The sequence below is a fragment of the Orycteropus afer genome, unplaced genomic scaffold (genome assembly GCF_000298275.1).
Source record: "Orycteropus afer afer isolate SDZICR_OR568_19922 unplaced genomic scaffold, OryAfe1.0 scaffold00165, whole genome shotgun sequence".
NCBI classification, from domain to species: domain Eukaryota; kingdom Metazoa; phylum Chordata; class Mammalia; order Tubulidentata; family Orycteropodidae; genus Orycteropus; species Orycteropus afer.
This window is the reverse complement of record NW_006921752.1, coordinates 4,251,942-4,275,495: the sequence shown is the minus strand read 5'-3', so window position 1 is coordinate 4,275,495 and position 23,554 is coordinate 4,251,942. Positions and strand designations below refer to the sequence as shown.

Sequence of the window (23,554 nt, the reverse complement as noted above, 5' to 3'; positions counted from 1 at the left end):
AAGGATATTGTACCTTCAACTTACTCTCCTATGGTTCACAAATAGTTGTTAGAATGGATGTGTGCACATGTGTGCCTCTATGTGTGTGTCTCCAAAAAGCCAAACCAAACCTGTTGCTATTGAGTCAGTTCTGACCCATACAACCCTATAGGGCAGAGGAGAAATGCTCCCATAGAGTTCCTTTCCAAGGTTGTATAAATTGTTATGGAAGCAGTGTGCCACATCTTTTCTCCATGGAGCAGCTAGTGGGTTTGAACCGCCAACCTTTCAGTTAGCAGCTGAGTGCTTAGGCACTGCCCCCAGGGCTACCTTGTGTGTGTAGAGGGAGAGTAAATCACTTCTGATAAAGAGTTAACATTTGGAGACTCTGAGCGAGAGGCTCATAGGAAATTCTCTGATATCCTTACATCTCTTAAGTTTGAAATTATGTCAAAATGAAAGTTGGAAAAAAAACAGAGATTAAAAGGAAATACTAATTAATCAAATTGGAATGTTCTCATGATACTAGAGAACCACTCTTTTTCAGGTAAAAGCATTCTTTTTTAACCCAGAACAATTAAAAAAAAAAAAAAAAAACACTGCCATTGAGTGGATTCTGACTCATAGCGACCCCACCACGGGTTTCCGAGCTGGTACCTCTATGGGGAAATAGATTACCCAGTCTTCCTTCTGAGGAGTGGCTGGTGAGTTTGAACCGTCAGCCTTCTGGTTAGCAATCACATGCCTTAGGCACTATGCCACCAGAACTCCCAGAACAATAAATGACTAGGTTTTTATTTCTTTCTTACCAGGAAGGTGGCTAATGGTTAGATCTCTACTAACCTAATCTCTTACCATGGAAGGTCTAAAATTAATGCTAAAACAAGAAAAAAGGGATTTTCTCTTTTATCAGCAAGAATTTGACTTTTGCCTAAAAATCATCCTGAAATGTTCAGTTGCCTTGATTTGGGCAAAGAAGAAATTCAGTCATGATGAATTGTGGGGAAAAAAAAAACCTCCACACCTTTCTGTCTGTGCTGTGGTAAGGTGCTCTATTGGAAGATGGAGAAAGGTTTTAAGAAATAAAATGTTATGCATGTATCCGAGACAGACATCTTTCCCTTCAACATACCCATGTCAGTGCTGCCTCTTTTAGAGTAAACTCCCTGTAGGTAGGCAGTGTATACATTTGTATATTTTCGTAAAATGGATAGAACACGATCACATAGCTTATGAACAGTATCAAATAATGATGAAATTAAGAAGCAGTAATGGAGCAGCACCGTGCTCATCCTGGCCATCTTCCTGTAAGAGATTATCTATTGGACGGGATGTTTAGTAATAATGGTGATGGCTTCATAGACTGGTGTAGAGAGAGGGAGTCATTGTTGCTGAGAAAAGGGAAATTAAAGAATCATCAGGATAACAGGTTTACTCTTGGAAAAGTCCTCAAGTCTTACACAAGTAAATTAACGTATAGAAGGAAAAATAAAAGAGAATCTAAACTAGATGGCTAAATCAGAGAGAAACTTAATGAAAAACAGTAACAAGCAGTTTTATTAATGGGAGGAAACTGATGTTACTAAACAAGTAGAAAGCAGCAAGAAGCACTTTTCTAGAAGAAAGTGGATTACTAACAAGGACAGGAGAAGAAGGAAAAGGAGGGAGTAAGGGTGGACAGCCTACTGCAAAAAGGGTGTGAGGCCGGCCTTGTCTTACCTCCTCTGTCCTCACAAGGGGGAGGGAGGACCTATATCCCAAGGTTGATTCCTATGCAACAGAGATCAGACAAGCCACCACCACCCTCCAACCTTTTTTTTTTTTTTTTTAACCAATTTCGACACCAACCATTCCTCCCACATCACTCTCTATTTTTCTGCTGGGTTTAATAATTCACTATAATGGCCACACAAAAGTCACAGACAATACTCACAATTAAGGGCTTTATTAAGGAAGTAGCAGGTTACAGTTTAGGTTCAGAACACTTAGGGTACACAATTCTTCATCAGGACAGCCTCCCCACGGCATGCCCAAAGGCATGCTTCTCTGTGGTACTTGGCCTCTGGCCCTGGGCTCTGCCCTGCTCAGCAGGTATTACAAAGATCTTTTAGCTCTGCTGATTGGTGCATCCCACTCCTCCAGCAAGCCTTCTGCCAGAAGGCTCTCAGCTTTCTCGCTCTATGGGCCAGCAAGCCCACAGCTCTGTTTCATACCTGTCTCTTGGTTCTGCTGGCTTTATTGCCACTGACTCTCCACCAGGGAGGTCCAGTGTAGGGATCTTGGGTCCAAGGACATGATCCACTCCTGATTCTTTCTTGACAGTAGTGAGATCCCCACTGCCTGCCTTCAGGATTGCTCATTTTAAGCCTACCAAGATGGCAAAACTGACCAATCCCCACATTAGTGTTCTATACATTTTGTTTGCACAGTCCCACCCCCACAAGGGCGCCTCTTGCCTTATTTACATTATTAGCAAATTATCCAGTTCCCTTGGTGGGCCACAAGCCCCTTATATTTGCATAGTCCCACTTGATCATTTCGTGGGAGTTACAAAGACCATCACTAGAAGAACCATACTAAGTAATTCACTGCTCCATACCCAGATAAGTCAGTGGGAGAACTTAGGAAAATCAGAGAAAATAAAATAAGAGCTCTGGTAGCGTAGTGCCTAAGGCATTTGAATGCTAACCAGAAGGCTGGCGGCTCAAACCCACCAACCACTCCTCGGAAGGAAGGTTGGACAATCTACTTCCGTAGTGATACCGCCTCAGAAACCCAAGGAGGGAGAGGTCACTATGAGTCGGGTCGGACTCAACAGCACGTAACAACAACAATGGGTGTTAGATTTATGCCTAGACCAAGGCCCTTCTTGAGGAGGAGGAGGAAAAAGAGGATTAGCACCCCAGTTGGCTCGATGTGTATAAAATCATAAGGCTGGGACAGATCCCTAGACACCACCTTTGCTGGCTTTCACACTCAACTGCACCTAAGCCAGCACTGCCCAAACTGTATTCCTTGGAATATTAGTGATTTCAGTATGTTGACAGATTTTCTGTGGGAAAAAGCATCCTGTAGTTAAAAAATTTTGAGAAATAATGTATATTCTCTGCCTTTAAGAGATTCTTAGCAATTAAAGACTAAAATTCTATAGTAAGGAAATCTGTTCAACTGTATTTAACCTGATATTTGGCAAACTTATTAACCTCTTTTCCAGCAATTCACCTTCTCAGATCTCAAGGGACACCCTTATTCCTCATTATACAATTTGGGAATGTTCACCTAACCCTTTCTAGAACGAGAGCAGTCTCCCTTCTCAATTTCCTCACCTGCTTTTAGGAATGGATTTTGGCCCTTCCCAGATGGTAGTCTTGTTTCCGACAGGTCTGAATCCCTTTTGCTGAGGCCCTCTCGCTCTTTGTAGTATAGCCCGGTGCAAGGCCGTCTCACAAACTGTTCAAAGTAGAAGAAACCTGAGTAATTCTCCATCACCCCTCCCTTCCTCCAGCCCCTGTTCTTCCACACGGAAGGCTAGGAAACGAGAGATTTCCTGTGTGTTCTTTCATAAGATACTTTGGGTGCGTTTTTTGTTTGTGTTTTACAGGCTACATAATGCAAATTCCTTTAACTTTTCCTCCGATTGTTTATTTTCTAATCTTTGCTTATTACTTCTGTTCTTTCTCCAGATTGTCCACATGTCATTCAAGATGTGAGACCTCAGCCTAGATACACTATAATAGAAACTAACAGAACATGGTGGTGGTCTATCATAGAAAAATAGCTGGATCATATATGCACAGCATTAACTTTAAGGTCTTTGATGCTGTTCTTTCTTTTGTTTCTCTCATTATAGTATTTGTGTCTCTTAAAGGTATCACTGACTCCAGGTATCTCTGTGTGTAGGACGCCCTCCTATACACACACACCCCTTCTCCTTTCCCATTAAGGTGATACCTACATTTTCTGTTCTTGTGGTTTTTTCTTTCCAAAGTGAATTGCTGTGACCCTCCTCAGGAATTCTTGAAATGTGAGCTCAAAGAACATAAGAGTTCCTGTCTTTGACGTTTTTTTGGTGTGTGTGGCACCTTCTGTGATGTGTGGCCCAGCATTTCATTCACAGATTCATGATACAAGGTGGTTATATACTTGTTAGTAGTCATGATTGGTGAAGGCATTTTTTTAAAATTGATGTAATAGTCCCTTTCATGTATTTCAAGTGCTTAGTTTAGGGATACTCTTTTTCAGTTCTAACTATCATGGGTATAGCACATCAGCGTTCAAAGCATTTGGAGTCAGTACACTTGATTCAGGTCCTAAGAGTTAACCCGAAGATACAGGAAGCTCAGGATCATGTTCATATTTGAGAATTTCATAACTTCTAGAGGTAAATAGAACGAAAGGATACTGCTTTACATTCTAGATCATCAGGTGGTATTAAACGCAGGAAGAGCGAAAGTGAGAGCTGTTTGTTTCCCGAACCTGCTTTGAAAGACACCCAGTAACACACAGGCCAATATCTAGTACATATTCCCACTCGCTGCATGTGTACAAGGTGCTTCCCTGCTCTTGCTGTGTGAAGGAAGACCAATCGAGTAATGTCAGACAGGCTCTCCTGTTTGTTGGTGGCAGGTCTAATGAAAAATTGGTTTGCTGCAGGATATCAGCAGCCACTTAGGGAATTCTTGTGTTTTCCCCAAACATGTCACAGGATCTTACTCTACAGATGAGTATGTGTGAATGAAGTGCTATGTATGAGAATGTCAGCAGGAAACAAAAGAAGACATTAGGAAATGACACCACTGATGCCACAAAATGAGAGCCAAAGCCAAGAAAAAGGCACCATAATCCCAGATAGAGTATTTTTGAGTGGTGGAATTGCCCATTCACTGGTGGAAAATACCAGGATAAGCAAAATGGAGTGGTGAAAAGCATGCTTCTACAAAAACATCTTTGGTTCATAGAGTTGTCCTGAGTTCCTGTCATTTAGGTCAAGCAGTCTCACTGATAACCCAAAAAAAAAGGAGGAGGCTAAAATGTGGAGAATAATACTATGCCCTGGAAGGAAAGGATTTGCAGTGCTATGGCAGAATGGTTAAAACTATTTAGAACCTTGAAAGTCAAGCACACTGGTTTTCCTGACTGTTATGTTCACATGGTCCTTTTCTGCCTAGGAGAAGAAACTCACAGATATAATATGCTGTATTTGCCTCTCTATTTTGTTGTTGTTGTTATGTGCCATGGAGTCGGACCCGACTCATAGCGACCCCTCCTTGGGTTTCCGAGGCAGTATCACTACAGAAGTCAGAAGTAGATTGCCCCATCTTCCTTCCAAGGAGTTACTGGTGGGTTTGAACCACCAGCCCTCAGGTTAGCAGTCTAGTGCCTTAGGCACTACCCTACCAGAGCTCTCTATTTTAACGCCTTGTTATTTCTAGAGAAGCGATGCTGTTTAGTTCTCAAGCAGAGATAGAAAACAAAAGAGCCAGTCAAATCCAAACAGACTAATGGAACTAAATTTTATTGCCAATATTAGACTGTCTGATTGCTTAAGTTAATATAAAAGTAAAGTGCTTCGGTCTTAAAAAATTTCCTACACGGGGATGAATTGCAGTTTGTAGTATTGATAAGAGCATATTTCATGATACCAGCTTAGAATTTATTCAGGAGTATGACACAATGTTTTTAACTAAAATTCCTCTGTTCTCCCCCTTTCAGCAGATTCTGTCTCGATTAGCCATCTCCAAGTGTTCTTTGGGCCTAGTTTAGGCCTACTTGATTTATAGAAGGCCATCTTATTTTTTTGAGCATGGCATCCATGCTTACAATAAAAGTTTGCTTCTAAAATGTGAACAAAACTCAAAATCATTCGGGAAAAAAAAAGGGGGACCAGGTTTGCTGGTCTGTTAGAGCCTGGTGGAACCACTGAGACTATGGCCTCTAGCTGCCTTTCAGATCTGGAATTAAACCCACTCCTGTGGCTTCCAGCCAAACAAGACAGGCATGTGAGATGAACATTTACACTAGGTAGATACACTCCTTGGAGAGAACAATCATGGGAGAATAAAAGGACTGTGTATACACAGAGAGACAGCTCAGGGGGCAAGAGTGCATGGAGGGAAGGACATAGGAAGAGGTAACTATGGGGAGGAAGTGGGAAGAGAGCTGTTGCATTGTAGGAAATTGCAGTCAGTGTCACAAGACAAAGTATATGCGAGCTGCAGTATAGAAAGTGAATTTGCTCTGTAAACTTTCACCCAAATCACAATTAAAAAAAAAAAGTTAGCTTCTATAGTGTAGGTCTCAAATGAAAAAAGAAGATACATTTGACGTGATGCTTAATTTTGGTACAAGTCTGTTTGAAACTCCGATCCCAAACTCATCAAAAAATGCCTCTACTGTCAAGTTAAAAAGCTGACAGTCTTTTTCCCCTATCTCCTAGAAGGCATTAAAAAGCAGTTCTTTCCTTCCCTCTTCAGAGAAGATAAAGTAAAAACCAGTAACTGAGAAATTAGCAGCCACAACAGTTTGAAAATGGACTCTGAGTTTCAAAGCTTCCAAGTAAAAAAAAAAAAAAAAAAAAGTAGATTAAGCTTCCAAAAAGGGAAGTGCTTATTTTATTCTCTTTTCTCTTTCCTGCCTTATTTTTGACTAAATGAGTTTGTCTTTAAACACAGTTTTAGCTTCTTACATGATTTGTGTGTTCTTGCTGCTTACGGTAATGATACATTGATTTTGTCATAAAAAGTCTTGCGTTGGATTGCATTACTCTGCATTGTTATTTTGGAAATTGTGCATCTGTGAGAGTGTGTCATGGTATGCAGTAAACAGTGACATTAAGCGAGTTACCGCCATCTGTGCCTACCTGCAGTCATCCTGGATGCGGCATCACCCCTTCTACAACCATCAATTGCAGTTTTCTTGACTTCTCTTTAAATTTGGTATCCATGTCAGGATTTTGTACATATTTGCCAAATAGTCTTTTGCCGAGCCATGTGGTATATATACTTGTAATTGTATGGAATCCCTTCCATTGATTTGAGTCAAATAGGTTAGTGGGATATAAAAGGTGTTTGAATGGACACATAAATTCAATTACATGCAGAAGCTCTTTTCAGGATAGCTCTTTCCTCTGAATTCACAAATTGAAGTCCTCAGATAATATTCTTTCAGTTTTGGGAAGATTCTTTTATTTTTCCCCCTATAGATTTGCCTGACTCTGGCAGTATAGTGCCTAAGGCATTTGACTGCTAACCAGAAGGCTGGCGGCTCAAACCCACCAGCCAGTCCTTGGAAGGAAGGTTGGGCGATCTACTTCCGAAGTGATACTGCCTCGGAAACCCAAGGAGGGGTTGTGGTGAGTCGAATCCGAGTCAACAGCGATGAGTTTGGTTTTTTTTATAGATGTGCCTGACTGACTAAGTACCTCAGAGGTCAGATCGTAATAGTATACATTCTACTGAAGATTATGATGGGCTTGAGCCCAGAACTTCAGGATACCCAACTAACAGGTCTTTAGGGAATTTTGGGAGACAGATTTTGATGCCTTTATAAGGAGGTTTGAAGCATAGGGCACTTTTTTTTTTTTTTTTTTTTTTTTTTAACCCCTATAGCTAGGTAGAATGATGGACTTAACTAACCAAAATAGCAAATTTTCTTGTTGTGCATCAATTGAAATTACAGAGTTGAACAATACCATGCAATTTGGGGAACTGATTTCCTTATAATTTGCTATTTCATAGTCTTTTCTATTGAACTCTGGTTTATTTTTAAGGAAAAGGTCGTTTTTTCCTATCAGTTTGAGAATCTATAATTAACAGTTTTTAGGTACAAATCTACTTGCATTTTGATTTATGTAGTCTTTGTTAATGTTTTCCCCTAGTGTAGAAATTAAGGGGGGAAAAAAAAACATTATAGTGAGTAAAGATAATATTGTAGTGAGTAAAGATAATGATCTCTCTTCCAGATTTTTTTTTTTTTAAGTAAAGGGAAAATTTTGATATGTTACTTATAAATATGGTGCTCTCCATAGTCAGGAATTTCTGTTTACCCAATAGCTTTATGGAGCTCCACCCTAGATAGAATGTCATCAGTCCTCATATAAGGAGTAAGAAGAGAACACATCCAGGGATTATTTGCAAAGAGCAGTCCACAGTCTGGTTATCTTTCAATATACTTTACTATCTCCTATATCTTTAGTCCTGCTGAGTGCTACAGAAATCTCAGTTTTCACTAGCCTAGAGCTGTGAGAAGATAGCAGGTGTATTCTTTAAAAATTAACAGGTGTACATTTTATGGATTTAAAAGTGTACTTAATTATTTCTCTGTACATACCTGTTTATTCTTGGTGAAGAGTGTTGTTGCTTAAAGATTTCAGCATTTTTCACTAACATAAGCACGGTACAAGTATCACATTTGGGAAATTTAAGATTGATGCAATACCGTTCTCTAATAGAGTACTTCTCAAACTATCTACAATAAAGGATCTATTTTTTAAAAAATTTCCAGTCCATCATGGACTGAAACTTTTATAATACACAATAAAATGAGTTATTAGAAAAAAATGAAATTAAAAAAAGAATGGATGCATCAAGTACGGGAGCTCTGGTGAAGTAGTGCCTAAGGCATTTGACTGCTAACCAGAAGGCTGGCGGGGCAGTTCAAACCCACCAGCCACTCCTTGGAAGGAAGGTTGGGCAATCTAATTCTGTAGTGGTACTGCCTCGGAAACGCAAGGAGGGTTCATTATGAGTTGCATCCAACTCGACAGCAGTGAGTTTGGCTTTTTGGTTACATCAAGTACAGCCCCAATTTTTTTTTAGTAGATTCAACAGACATAAAATTACCTTGTCACATTTCTATAAAAAGTTCTCTTTATTTTCACTTTATATACTTACATCATCACAGATTAGCAAGTCTGCAGATTGACATGGTTTGTGGAGCACATTTGGAGGAGCGCTAATCTAATACATTTGCCCACTTGGCCACCATGATGTTCTTGTTTTCTTTTCTTTATCTTTTTTCTTCTACATGTGTTGTTTTGTGTGACACTGATTGCAGTCCCTACAGTGTGACAACACTCTTCTGACTTTCCCTGTGTTTTATCATTTCTCTTTGTCCTTTCCTACCTTCTGAGCTTTGTCGCTGGGCAAATGCTGCCCTTTTGATCTCTTACGATTGATTGTTCTGAGCGAGTACTCTGTGGTGTTATTGTTCACTTTATAGGCTGTCTGCCATTTGGCTGGAAGTTGGGCCACAGGAGTGAGGTCAGTTCCAGGCTTCCAGGGTCTCTAAGGACTGTAGTCCCAGGGTTCCACCAGTCTCTGTCAAACCAGTAAGCCTGGTCTTTTTTTGTGATTTTGATTTTGTTCCACATTTATCTCCTGCTCTATCCAGGACCTCCTATTGTGTGCCCTTTCAGAGCTGTCAGAAGTGGTGGCTGAGTACCATCTACAGTTTTGGTCTCAGAGTCATGGAGGTTGGGATTCACGTGACCCATTAGTCCTTTGGACTAATTGTTTCCTTTCACCTTTGATTTTCTTCATTCTTCTATGTACCAGACAGAAAGAGACCAATAGTTGCACCTTAGATGGTTGTTCACAATCTTTTAAGGTCCCAGCCACTACTCGACCAAAGTAGGATGCAGAACATTGACTTTGTGGACTATGTTATGCCAGTTGACCATTAGTGTCCTCTGAGACTATGGTCCTGAGCCCCATCTACTGTGAGGTTCTCTATAGAGCTTTATTTATTAATTTATTAAAATGTAGGATCCAGAGATCACACATTGTATTTGGTTGCCTTTTACCTTTAATCTAGAACAGTTTCCCAACTTCTTGTTTTGTTTTTCATGTTTTGTTTTATTTGTTGACATTTATGAGTACAGTCCAGTTAGTTGATATGCTGAATGCTCCACGATTCTGATTGTGATCACATCTAGGTTAAACGTTTTTGGTAAGAATACTACATGGAGAACATTGCTTCATCACAGCAGGGCACATCATGTCAATTTTCCTTGTTAGGTGATGTTAAATTTAATCATTGGTTAAGATGGTGTCTGTTTATTTCTTAAGTGTTGTATGTCTGCGTCCTAGATATTATAATTCTGTTTAGTTTAACAAATACCTATGAGGGCTACCAGGTTCTAAGCAGTGAACTACAAAAATGAGTAAGACCTAATCTCCTTTTTTCTCAAGACACTGGCAGCATAGTAGAGGAGACAAACATGAACAACAAATTGCAGTATAAAACAGACTATGGTAAGTCCCATTATAGAGTTACAGGCAGGGTACTCTGTGAATATAGAGGCGGGAGATGCTAATCCAGAGTAGAGGAGTAGGGGAGCTGGTGTAAAATAGGGTGTTTGATCTGGGTCTTCAGGAATGGGTGGGATTTACATAGGTAGAAGAGGTGTTGGGTGGGAGGGAAAGAATAATTTAAGCAAAAGTACAGAAGCTGGAGAAAGTGTTTGAGTTCTGGAAATAGCAGATAATTCAGAGTAGTTGAAGGAGAGGATATAGTGGGAGGTAAAGTATAAATTGTTAAGGGCCTTAACTACCTTGCCTAGGAATTTAGGCTTTATTCCATAGTTACTAGAGAGAAGACACTGGAAATTTTAAGCAGAGAACTGACATGGTGAGATTTCTTTTACAGAAAAATTTTCTACCAGCAAAGGGATCTGTTTGTTTTAAGTGGAGAGAGACCATTTAGGAAGCTGTTATAAATTGTCCTAGTAAGAAAGTTGAGTTACACCAATGGGATAGAAATACAAGACAGTGCATGGACTAATTAGAGGTAAAAAGTGAGGAGGAGGATGGAGTGAACATGCCCAGGATTCCCAGGTTGAGCTATTAGGATGTCATTAAGATGGGAAGCTCTGAGAGAGGGAAGAAGATGATTAGTTTGGTCTTGAGCAGGCAAGATTTGAGGTCCTGGTGAGGCATTCAGATGGAGGTGTCTGTCATACAATTAGAAATGTGGGTATATAGTTCCAGCTGAGGCCAGGGCTGGAGATGTAGTTTATTGACCCTTCCTGTGTTCTAGGCATTGTGTTAGGTACTTTACATGTTACCTCAAAGAGATAATTGCATCACTGAGATTGAATGCAGTTGCCCAGAGAATGAGTATGTTGTTGTTATGTGCCTGCGAAGTCGTCTCTGACTCATAACAACCTTATGTACAACAGAATGAAACACTGCCTGGTCCTGTGCCAGCCTCACTATCACTATCCCTACGATGCCTGAGCACATCGCTACAGCCACTGTGTCTTTCCATCTTATTGAGGGCCTTCCCCTCTTTCGTTGACCCTCCACTTTACAAAGCATGACAACCTTCTCCAGAGAATGGTCCCTTCTGACAACATGAACAAAGTAGGTGAGACAAAGCCTGGGCATTCTCACTTCCAAAGAGCATTCTGGCTGCACTTCGTCCAGGACAGATCTGTTAGTTCTTTTAGCAGGCCACAGTAGTTTAAGCATTCTTCTCCAACACCACAACTGAAAAGCATCAACTCTTCTTTGATCTTCCTTATTTACTGTCCAGCTTTCACTTGCATATGAGGCAATTGAAAATACCATGGCTTGGGTTAGGCGCATCCTAGTCTTCAAGGAGAAATCTTTGCTTTTCAGCACTTGAAAGAGGTCTTTTGCAGCAGGTTTGCCCAGTGCTATATGTCTTTTGATGTCTTGACTGCTGCTTCCATTGGTGTTGATTGTAGAACTAAGTAATATGAAGTCTTTGACAACTTCAGTCTTTTCTGCATGGTGCTGCTTATTGGTCCAGTTGTGAGGATTTTTGTTTTCTTTATGTTGAGATGTAATCCATACTGTAGACTATAGTCTTTAGTTATCATCAGTAAGTTCTCTAAGTCTTCCTCACTTTTCAGCAAGCAAAGTTGTGTCGTCTGCGTATCGCAGGTTGTTAATAAGCCCTCCTCCAATCTTGATGCCATGTTCTTCTTCATGTAGTCCAGCTTCTCAGATTATTTTGCTCAGCATAGAGGCTGAATAAGTGTGGTGAAAGGATACAACCCTGACGCACTCCCTTCCTGATTTTAAACCCTGCGGTGTCCCCTTATTCTGTTCAAACGACAGCCTCCTGCTCTATGTACAGGCTCCTTTTGATGTTTCCTGCATCATTTAACATATTGCCCATGGAATCTTTCAATATTGCAATTTGAGGCTCCAATTTTTTCCTCAGTTCTTTCAGTTTGAGAAATGCAGAGTGTGTTCTTCCCTTTGTTTTCTAACTCCAGCTCATGGGACATTTCCTTATAATAATTGACTTTGTCTTCTTGAGCTGCTCTTCGAAATCTTCCGTTCATCTCTTTTATCCTGTCAGTTCTCCCATTTGCTGTAGCTCCTCTCCATTCTAGGGCAAGTTTCAGAGAATGAGTGTAGAGAGGGAAAGAAAGAGGGTCTGGGACAGACACTGTAGAAGCGTGCTAATGTGTGTGTGTGTGTGTGTGTGTGAGGGATGTCATTGCTGATGTCGGATACACAGCCAACAAGCAGCATCACAATACATGGAGAAAAGTTTGACATTGTCAAAGATTTCACATTACTTGGTTCCACAATCTACACCAATGGAAGCAACAGTCAGGAAATCAGACAACTTTTGGCCCTGGGCAAATCTGCTGCAAAAGACCTCTTTAAAGTGCTGAAGAACAAAGATATCTCTTTGAAGACTAATCAAAAAAACCAAACTCGCTGCTGTCGAGTCACATCCGACTCCTTGGGTTTCTGAGGTGATGTCACTATGGAGGCAGATTGCTCAGCCTGCCTTCTGAGGAGTGGCTGTGGTGGGTTTGAACTGCCAGCTATGCAACTAACCCAAGCCATGGTATTTTTAATCACCTCACGTGCATGTGAAAACTGGACAGTGAATAAGGAAGACCATAAAAGAATTGATGCTTTTGAGTTGTGGTGTTGGCAAAGAATACTGAAAGTACCATGGACTGCCAGAAGAACTGATAGGTCTGTCTTGGAAGAAGTGCATCCAGAATGTTCCTTGGAGGGAAGAACAGCCAGACTTCATCTCACCTACTCTGATAATGTTGTCAGAAGGGACCGTTCTCTGGAGAAAGGGTATCATGCTTCATATAAAGTGGAAGGTCAACGAAAAAGGAGAAGACCTTCAACAAGATGGATTGACACAGTGGCTGCAACGATGGGCTCAAGTATAGCAAAATTGGGGGGCTGGCACAAGACTGAGCAGTTTTTTGTTCAGTTATATATAGGGTCACTATGAATCAGAGCCGACTCAATGGCACCTAACTACAACAACAACAAAATATGTATATGTGTGTGTATATATGTGTATATATACCTATACACCTCAGAAGGAAGACTGGGCAATCTACTTCTGTAAAGATACCACCTCGGAAACCCAAGGAGGGGTCGCTCTGAGTCGGAAATGACTCTGTAGCAGCGAGCTTGGTTTTTACACCTGTACACAGCCCTTAGACCTGCTTATATAAAGTGTCTGTCCTGGGCCCTCTGCCTTTCCCGCTCCGTACTCATTCTGTGCGCAATTGCATTCAATCTCAGTGCTGCAATTTTCTCTTGAAATAACATCTGGAAAGTACCTAGCACAGTGCTAAGGGCCATGTAGGAGTGCTGGTGGCACAGTGGTTAAAGCATTCAACTGCTAACCAAAAGGTTGGCAGTTCGAACCCATCATGCACTCTGCAGGAGAAAGAGAAGGCAGTCTGCTTCCATAAAGATGTACAGCCTTGGAAGCCCTGTGGAGGCAGTTCTACTCTGTCCAGTAAGGTCGCTGTGAATTGGAATTGACTCAGTAGCGAGTGGGTTTGGAAGGGCCAGGTAAAGAGAATCAAGAAAATATTGAGAGAGCAGAGGGTTCCAAGAAGAGCATGATCAACAGTGCAGTTCCACGATGTAAAGTAAGACAAAGATTGGAGTAGTTTCTGGGAAAGTTCACTGATAAGGGTGAATAGAAGGTGAGAATGAAGATTGTATGAACTTCAGCCTGAGCCTGTGGCCTGGTTAGAAGATACTTTCCAATAATAATGAGCTTAGGAGTAGGGACTGTCAAGGTCAAAAGGAAGAAGGAGTCTGGCAGGAGTGTGAGCATAGTAGAAGTGGCTTATCATGGGTCACAGGATAGATAGAAAGTAGCAAAGCTGTGACTGACTGAATGATAGTCTGGAAGTCTAGACTGAGTGAAGGACTGTGGTAGTTAAGGTTGTGTGTCACCTTGACTGGGCCTGGTTTTGAGTGGCTAGGCAGCGGAATGTAGTTATTCTCCTGGTGAGATTGGTAATCACCTCCATGGTAGAATCTACTGGAGCAGCTGAGTAGCTGCCTGAGGGATGTGGTCTGCTCCCAGTATATAAGAAGAAGCTTTAGGAATGGTCTGTAGTTTTTGGCATGCTTGATGCATGTAGCCAAGTCATTGTTCAGCAGCCTGTCACGTTGTCTGCGGATCTTGGGACTCATAATGGACTTGAATCAATGGCCTGCCATATGGTTTGGTAATATTGGGACTGTGCCATTTTATTTGTCAACCTTGGGCTTTTTAGTCTCAGCAGCTAGCAGCCGCCTGAGTGAAGAGATGCCTCTAGCTCCAGTGGGCCAAGAGCAAGAGGCAGGGCTGAAGCCCAAGGTCAAGGGGCTTTCACACAGCCCCTAGAGCCTGGCACTTGGAACTCAAGACTTCTAGCCTCCAAAGTTGTAAGAGAATAAACTGCTGTTTGTTAAAGCCAAGCCACCTGTTCTACCTGTGGTATTTCTGTTAAGAGCGGCACAAAGTAACCAAAACAAGGACCTAGAGTTTGCAGTAGGATCTCTGGTGGTGTAGTGCCTAAGGCACTTGACTGCTAACCAGAAGGTTGGCGGTTCAAACCCACCAGCCACTCCTTCGAAGGACAGTTCCATAGTGATACTGCCTCGGAAATCCAAGGAGGGGTCACTATGAGTTGTAGACAACTCCACAGCACATAGCATCAACAACAACAGAGTTTGCAGTTTGCTTCTAATTTTTGTGCATAATGTTTTAAAATTAATGTCATACTAAAGAAGCTTTTTGTCTTTTTGTTTGTGTTGTTTTAAAATAAAAAAGAAAGCAAGAGTTGAGTATATTGTTCTTTTTCTTTGCAATCAGTCATTAAATAAAAAACTGCTGTAAAAACACCCCTATGCCAGACTCATCATGGACAGCCACATTTTTTGCTTTAGGGAAATCTTGTTAGGTAGATACATTGCTTGAAATAGCACCTCTGTTCTACAGAAGTCAGAAAATAAAACGGATGTTAACCAAAATTCTTTCATGAATTAAGAAATGGAAAGCAATGCTTAATACCGAGCCAGAGATGTCATGAAGTCATAGATTTCTAGTGCTGGAAGATATATCTCAGCAATCGCCTATCTCCTTATTTCAACAGTTGATTCCCTGAACTCTTACTAAACACCTTACAACTAGCCAAGCTAAAAAGCAAAGTTATCAATTAAAACACTTAATTCTTGCTCTCAGAAAGCTCACCGTCTCAAAGTGTATGTGAGCTGCTGTGTGGACTCTCAAGAAGCTCACCGTCTTAAAGTGCATGTGAGCTGCTGTGTGGAAAGGGAATTTGCTCTGTAAACTTTCACCCAAATCACAATGAAAATTTTAAGAAAGCAGCAGCAGCAGCTCACAGTCTAGTGGGAGGATCAAAGAGCCTAGCAACTTACTTAAGAAGTTCTGTGATAAAGGGGAAAGGCACTGTAATTTAGTAGGTGGCTGTTTTCTCCTGGGCCCTCTGCTGATCACTTTCCATACATTATTTCTTTTTCACCTCTCAGGAAAGGAAGGAGAAAAGACAAAAGAGAGAGAGTGTGTGTGTGTGTGTGTGTGTGTGTGTCTTACAGAAGAGGCTTGACCACACTTATTTATAGTTGAAGGCGAAGGAGCCAGTGAACAGAGAGAGATTGTTCATTGGTTACTTTTCTTGTTCTAGTACACTCAGTAACTCAACCTTAGAAATCAACTCATCACCATTATTCCCAGCCCATTGGGAGTACAGTAAACCAGGAGGAGTACAATAAACTTCCAGAATAAAGGAAAAGAGTCACAAGCATACATTTATTTTGACTTAATTCTTCACTAATTTCTCTGGGTCAAGGCTTTGCACATAGGCTTAGGAGACTTGGTACAACCAAGACTTTTTATTTTTGTTTTGTGGTTGTTGACTTGCAGTATTATGAATTACCAAAAGATGAGACTCCAAAGCCAGATATAATTTAATTCTGAATTAGACGTGCCACTGTTCCCAACAGTGTTGTGAAGCAGAATGGAATAGAGGTACTAGAAAGGAAACAAAGACTTTGGTGCTGGTTCTGTCACCTTCGTGCGTAACTTCGGACCAATCACTTAGCCAGACCTCCTTGAGCTTCCCTTTATTCTCCTGTGAAATAAGTATCTGCACAGAGTTCTTGTGAGGAACAAATAACATAATATATTTAAAAGAAAAAGCTTTGTAAACTGTAAAGTTAGTTATATGTTCAGAATGCTGACATTTAAAAAATAGTTGTATATCTTAGATTGATATTATACCTGGTCTCAGGTGACTTAATCATTAAATTATTCATTTTCTCTAGAAATACTCGAGAGACTTTGCTTCATAGGTATAAATTAGAAGACAGCTTTAGTTTTTCCCATCTGTAAAAGATTATTTCTGCGACTGTCCAACTAAGCATGGTTGTGGTTTTTTTTTTTTTTCTTTTCTTTCCCATTTCTTTGAATGGCTAAATAAATGTTGCTTGGACTTCCCCAAAATTGTTTTACTCTGGCTAGAAGCATAAATAATTTTTTGTTATAGATTGAACAAATTAGAGTGTTTATTTAATGAAAACACTGAAGTTGAAGCTTTTCCCTTAGACTCTAAAGTGTCTCATGGCCCATCTCTCTCTTTCTGAGGAAACACTGAGCACCTAATTATATAGCCCAGAAAATGCAAGGTGGTGGCAGAGTTACACTAGAGAAAACAACCTTTCTTCCAGGATCATACGTTCTAGATCAGAAGACAAGATGGTGTACATGAAACATTTAATAAGCAGGGTCATAGCATGGCATGGTGGGTGAGGGCATGCCTGAGTTAGAGTCTGCTCTCATACGTTCTGGATCAGACAAGACGGTGTACGTGAAACATTTAACAAGCAGGGTCATAGCATGGCATGGTGGGTAAGGGCATGCCTGAGTTAGAGTCTGCTCTGACTCTGCTGCTTACCACCTTTGGAACCTTGGTAAAGTTACTGAACTTTTCTGTGCTTCGTTTTCTTCATCTGTAACATGGGGTACTAATAGTACCTACTTATAAGATTTTCACTGGCCAGTTCTTTGAGAAGTGGATGGCCCCTTCTTATTCCAAGTCTGTCTTATTCTGGGAGCTCTTGAAACATGTCCACTGTGGGTGACCTTATTGGTATTTGAAATACCAGTGGCATAACGTCCATCCTCACAGCAGCACTTAAGCCACCACAGTACAACAAACTGACAACACTAGTACCTATCTCATAGGATTGCTTTAAAGATTAAATTCCATAATACACGTTAATATACTTAGAACTATGCATGCCATGTAGTAAGTAGTATATATGTTTGCAGCTATTATTACTGTTACACGTTTAGGTGTTGAATTGTTTGAGTCAGACATTGGTATAGTAGCATTTCACAGATTATTCTAGGCAGATAAAGGGAAGTTTTATAGCAGAGGTGGGATTTACCAGAAGACTCAAGGGTGGAAGGACAAGCAGAGATGGAGGAAAGAAAGATACTCCAGGCCCAGGGAACATCATCAATAAAAGCTTAAAAATGGGAACCAATTTATAGAGCCATGGACAAGGCTGTTCTGATTAAGATGGAGGGTGAACTTGGAAGGGATGTAGGAGATCCTGCATAAAGAGGGAGAACAATGTGGTACAAAACTCAAAATCATTTGGAGGCAAAAAAAAAAAAAAAAAGAAGGTGGGGACCAGGTTTGCTGGTCCAATAGAGCCTGGTGTAACCCCTGAGACTATGGCCCCTAGCTGCCCTTCAGGTCTGGAATTGAACCCACAACTGTGGTTTCCAGCCAAACAGAGTACAGGCATGTGAGTTAAACATTTACCTCAAGTAGACACACACCCTGGAGAGAACAATCATGGGAGAAGGAAGGGCTGCTTATGCACAGGGAGATAGCTCAGGGTGCAGAAGAGTATGAAGGGATGGACACTGGGAGGAGGTAACTATGGGGAGGAAGTGGGAGGGGAGCTGCTGCATTGTAAATTTTGGTCAATGACATGAGACAACGTATATGTGAACTGCTGTATGAAAAGTGAATTTACTCTGTAAATCTTCACCCAAATCCTAAAAAAAAAAAAAGATGGAGGGTGAATGTTGGTCAATCAGTAGTGGGATGAGAGTGGCTATAGGACATGAGATTATTATCTCAAACATGCTGAAAATAGCATTCTGCATTTTGCATTCACATTTATTCACTTGATCCTAATAAAAACTATTTTTCAGATATATTCATGTAAGATATATAAACATATGCATTTCTGTTACTATTACTACTATTATTTACTACCATGTATTATTTTTTATTTTAAAAATAAGTATACTGGAGCTCAGAGAGGTATGACTTGTTCTGCTTAGCACCAGGTTTTCATACTCCAAACCTAGCCCAATTTCCACCGTATTTTGCAGTTTCTCTGCCTTTGCTAGAAATACACGTGGCTTTGACAGTAAACACAGCCAGTCAAGATAGGCTCTTTTCCCCTTGACCCTGCAGTAGTCTTTGAGCCACTGGCACTTCTCTAGTGAAGCAAATCTGGGTCCAGATGAGATGTGTACCACTCAACCCTTGACTGCTTCAGGAGAGCAAAAGAGGAATTTTCATGAAATTTAGAACCCAGACCATATCTGATTTGTCGCAACCAGATATACTTCACAGTATAGAACTTCCTGTGTTTTCTTTTATAACAGCAGAAACACATGGGAAAATTTTGATACCCTTGAAGATCCCACAGATGTTGCAAAAATTAATTATCATCTGAACATCATATGTTGTTAGTCTTAATATTTTACATTGTAGGTATAGATGCCTGTGTAAAGAACTACACATTGTAGGGGAAGATGCTGAAATGTTAAAGTGAACATTCTGAAACGGAAAATGAGGTGGTTTGCAGGTTATTTTTCTGAACTTCACTCTGTTTTAATTCCCACCTACCAGTGAGTGAGTAGAAAGGATAAACAGCAAACGCATTTTACTTGAAGTTCTTTTTGTTCTTACCTGGAACATGATAATCCCAAAAGTGCAAAGAATAAAAGTTAAAGCAGATAGGGTATTTGGAATGTAAATACCATAATAACACTGATTGTAGTGATAGATCCTACACCTTACTGGAGAGTCTCACATGCCACTCAGGAGTAAAGTGGAGAAGTCCGTTATTCTAAGATTCACAAGCGATAAAAATAAATGATAGCCATGGAAATTAAAGGAAGAATATGTCCATTGTTAAGTTGCATGAAGGGTACTCATCTCACTTTTTCTCATCAATTTTTGATTTAAATTATGTTGCTAAATCAAAATCATAATGTATTTAATATTCATGCTGACCATTTATTTTTAAACTGAAGAAAATTAACAGCAATTCTGTGATAAAGGATAGTTATGCATATGTTCTCTACAATGCTACAGATTCCTGGCTCCAGAGCTGGCCTGAGTCCTTGAAAGGTGAAGGGCCTTCTTCAGATCTCTTAGAACCTCCTTGTCACCTTACGTCTGTCTGGACATGTGATACATATGCAGTGTGCAAGTGTTGGTACGTGAGGCATTCACATCTTGGTTGGAGGGAAAAAAGGTCACTTTCTTGATTAGTCATTCTGGATTCTAGTGTTTTCCAAACAAGAAATCATCTGTAGAACTGCTTTACAGTCACTTTTAAAAAGATTAAAATTTTTTGAAGTTCTTGGCATATATGTGCTAAGTGTTTACTAAAGACAGTATTGTTGTTGCTGTTAGGTGCCATTGACGGCTGTGGCTCATAGTGACCCTATGTAGAACAGAACAAAACTCTGCCTGGTCTTGCGCCATCCTCACTATCCTTGCTATACATGAGCCCATTATTGCAGCCACCGTGTCAGTCCATCTCGTTGAGGGCCTTCTCCTTTTTCGTTGACCCTCCACTTTACCAGCATGATATCCTTCTCCAGGGAATGGCCCCTTCTGACAGCATAGAAGGTGAGATGAAGTCTGGCCATTCTTGCTTCCAAGGAACATTCTGGCTGCACTTCTTCCAGGACAGATCTATTAGTTCTTCTGACAGTCCATGTTACTTTCAGTATTCTTTGCCAACACCACAACTCAAAAGCATCAACTCTTCTTTGGTCTTCCGTATTCATTGTTCAGCTCTCACATCCATATGAGGTGATTGAAAACACCATGGCTTTGGTTAGGTGCCCCTTAGTCTTCAAACACACATCTCTGCTCTTCAGCACTTGAAAGAGGTCTTTTGCAGCAGATTAGCCCAGTGTAATAGGTCATCTGATTTCTTGACTTGCTGCTTCCATTGGTATAGATTGTGGACCCAAGTAATATGAAATCTTTGACAGTTTCAATCTTTCCTCCATTTATTGTGATGCTGCTTATTGGTCCAGTTGTAAGGATTTTCGTTTTCGTTATGTTGAGGTACAATCCAAACTACAGGCTGTAGTCCTTAATCTTCATCAGTAAGTGCTTCAAGTTATCTTAACTTTCAGCAAGCAAGGTTGTGCTGTCTGCGTATCGCAGCTTGTTAATGAGTCTTCCTCCAATCCTGATGCCACGCTCTTCTTCATATAGTCCAGCTTCTCAGTTTATTTGCTTTTAGTCCATAATAGCTATTACTATTACTGCTTTTAAAAAAGTTTTCTTGATTGAGTGTTGTTTTGACTTTAACTTTGTATTTTATCTAAGATCTCTGAAAATGTTGCTAATATTATTGATTTCTAGTTAGTTCCTTTAAAGGAGAGAATAGAAATATTCCCTTCTAAATGAGCATTGCTGGTCTTAAAACATTTTTGTGCCTTTTTCATCATAGGCAAGTTTACACACTCTTATGATATATATTCAAGATACTTGTTACTGTACATGTCCATCTTAAAATAAGACATTTAACCAATTGAATAAGTGATAGTAGCTATTGTTGTTATGTGCTGTTGAGTCAGACCCGACTCATAGCGACCCCTCCTTGGGTTTCCAAGGCAGTATCACTACCTCTTACAGTAGCTAACAAGTTGGAAACTAGATTCAGCTGAAATCTCACTGATCCCACTAGATGGCGTTAATTCATTAAGCGATAACTTCGTTCTCTGTCTTGGGCAGACAGCCTTCTATGTAGTTGAACTGATTTTGATTATCTTTAGAGTGCTGTAGGACACTCTTAGACTCCATGCAGTTTACATAGAGCCATATGTGGAGGTTATTCGAAAAGGTTAGAAAGAGCAAAAAGGCAAGGACTGATTTATTCAAACTAAACAAAAAAACCTGTAATAAGCTACAGTGTTTCCTTGTTGTTGTTGTTGTGTGCCGTCAAGTCAGCCCTGATTTATAGCGACCCCTCCTTGGGTTTCCGAGGCAGTATCACTACGGAAGTAGGATTGCCCAACCTTCCTTCTGAGGAGTGGCTGGTGGGTTTGAACCGCCAGGCTTCTGGTTAGCAGTCAAGTGCCTTAGCCACTATGCTACCAGAGCTCCCCTTAGGTGCTTGTTAATCCTATCTTTGACTTAATCTCTGCCCTAACTACATATCTAACTCTTTCATTTCAGATATGAACTTGTTGTTTTCTAATAGTTTATTGCCTTGTTATCATAATTCTTGTGTGGGCTTCTGGAAACCTATCGAAAACAGAAAGTGAACAAACACTTAAAAACACACAGATTATAACAGATTTAATTATCAGATCATTGGTTTACATTTATAGGGACTAGATTAACAGATCTGTTTGTTGGTTATTCTGGTTCTTTAGTCATAAATGTAAAATAAAAATGAATATCCCAGTTACTTAGTTTTCTTTTGTCTGAATTTGAATTATTATGTACAGAGAGAGTTTTCCATCACAGCGAAGTCCATTTTCAAAGTTCAAGAATTGTGCTTTACTACCATCCTTTGTGGGAGCTCTGGTAGCATAGTGCATAAGGCACTTGACTGCTAACCAGAAGGCTGGTGGTTCAAATCCCCCAGCCACTTCTTGGAAGGAAGATGGGGCAATCTACTTCCGTAGTGATACTGCCTCGGAAACCCAAGGAGGGGGTCACTATGAGTCGGGTCCGACTTGACGGCAAACAACAACAACCATCCTTTGTAGGCTCTAAATAATTAGACTGTTTTACTTATATTTTGTTTCCTTGCTCTTTTTAAGAGTTCTGAAGGGGAAGTTTTCTTAGAGAAATAATGATGAGTACATTTCATGTGCAAAAAGTATTTCCACATTTCATGAGAAGTGATTTTTTTCTTTAAATTCATGCAGATAGAGTGCAGTTGTTTCAGAATTGATAGGATGCTCAATCTTGAGCCATAGAGACTTAATTGTACTACAAATATTTTTCTTTTACTTGTTGCTCATGGGCAGTAAGTGGTTGGTACTAAAAGTTCCCTTAATGTTTAAACTATTACAGTATAAGTTCAGATTTCCTAATAGAAAGATTGCTGATCATTTCATTCACTGGTGTGTAATAAAAAGCTGAGAATAATCGGGCTTTTGCCAGTAACATGGAGCCCTGGTAGCGCAGTGGTTAAGTGTTCAGCTGCCAACCAAAGGGTTGGCGATTCAAACCCATCAGCTGGTCCATGGGAGAAAAATGTGGCAGTCTGCTTTTGTAAAGGTTCATAGCCTTGGAAACCTGGTAGGGTAGTTCTACTCTGTCCTATAGAGCCTCTATGAGTCGGAGTATGGTTTGATCTGGGTTTGCAAATAAAGTCGAAATAACGTGGTTTTATAAGTTAGAACATGAAGACCTGAACTTTTGGTGCCCATTAATCACATTAATATCCCAAATGAGGATTTTGCTATTCCTGATAATCTTAGAAAGCTTTAACCTCAAAAAAGTAACAGTCCAAGGTTATTTATCTACAAGGCATTAGCTATGTTGTGACTATTTTTTGTTGACTTATGAAAATTAGGTGATTTCCTAATCTTATGCACATATCTGTACTTATGTGTGTCATGTAGGTATATATTACAATTTAACTGTATAAACTCATTTTTCATGTTCTGAGAAATTTGTGATGAGAAAGAAAAACTATTGGAAAGGGAAGAAGTAAACATCTTTGCAAAACACTTGAGCTTATCTGTGTCCCAGTGTTTCTTCTTGGGGTGTAGAAATAAGAAAGAAGGCAATATGCTTTGAGAGTGTGTTCTGGTTACCTTGTGCCGCTTTGACAAGACATATACCACAAATGGGATGGCCTTAACAAACAGGAGTTCATTCTTACAATTTGGAGGCTTTAAGTCCAAGTTCAGAGTGCCAGGCTCTAGGGGCTGGGTGAAAGCCCCTCAACCTTGGGGTCCAGCTCTGCCTCCTGCTCCCAGCCCACTGGAGCTAGAGGCATTTCTTCACTCA

General features: G+C 40.3%; 1 protein-coding gene across 1 annotated transcript in view; it reads left to right on the top strand.

The window, feature by feature from the left end:
* Positions 1 to 23,554, top strand: part of PHF21A (PHD finger protein 21A) — a 202,615-nt gene that overhangs the window by 110,325 nt on the left and 68,736 nt on the right. The window lies entirely within an intron of this gene.